This window comes from Triticum dicoccoides, chromosome 3A, assembly GCF_002162155.2.
Source record: "Triticum dicoccoides isolate Atlit2015 ecotype Zavitan chromosome 3A, WEW_v2.0, whole genome shotgun sequence".
In the NCBI taxonomy this organism is placed as follows: domain Eukaryota; kingdom Viridiplantae; phylum Streptophyta; class Magnoliopsida; order Poales; family Poaceae; genus Triticum; species Triticum dicoccoides.
Genome location: NC_041384.1, coordinates 41,931,813 through 41,932,098, shown reverse-complemented (window position 1 = coordinate 41,932,098; position 286 = coordinate 41,931,813).

Below are 286 nucleotides of genomic sequence, written 5' to 3'. Positions count from 1 at the left end.
CTGCACCTCGTCGTCCTTGCGGATAGGGATGGGTCTCAAACTTAGGCGAGTACTGGACTACAGCTAAGCCCCTGAGTGGGAGGATTGCTCTCCACTCGGTAGGATTTTTCCAAACTTAGGCGAGTGCTGGACTGCCGTTAAGCCTCTTAGTGAGAGAACTTAGGCGAGTGCTCGACTGCAGCTAAGCCCCCGAGTGGGCAGACTGCTCTCCACTCGGTAGGATTTTTTCAAACTTAGGCGAGTGCTGGACTGCCGTTAAGCCTCTTAGTGAGAGAACTTAGGCGAG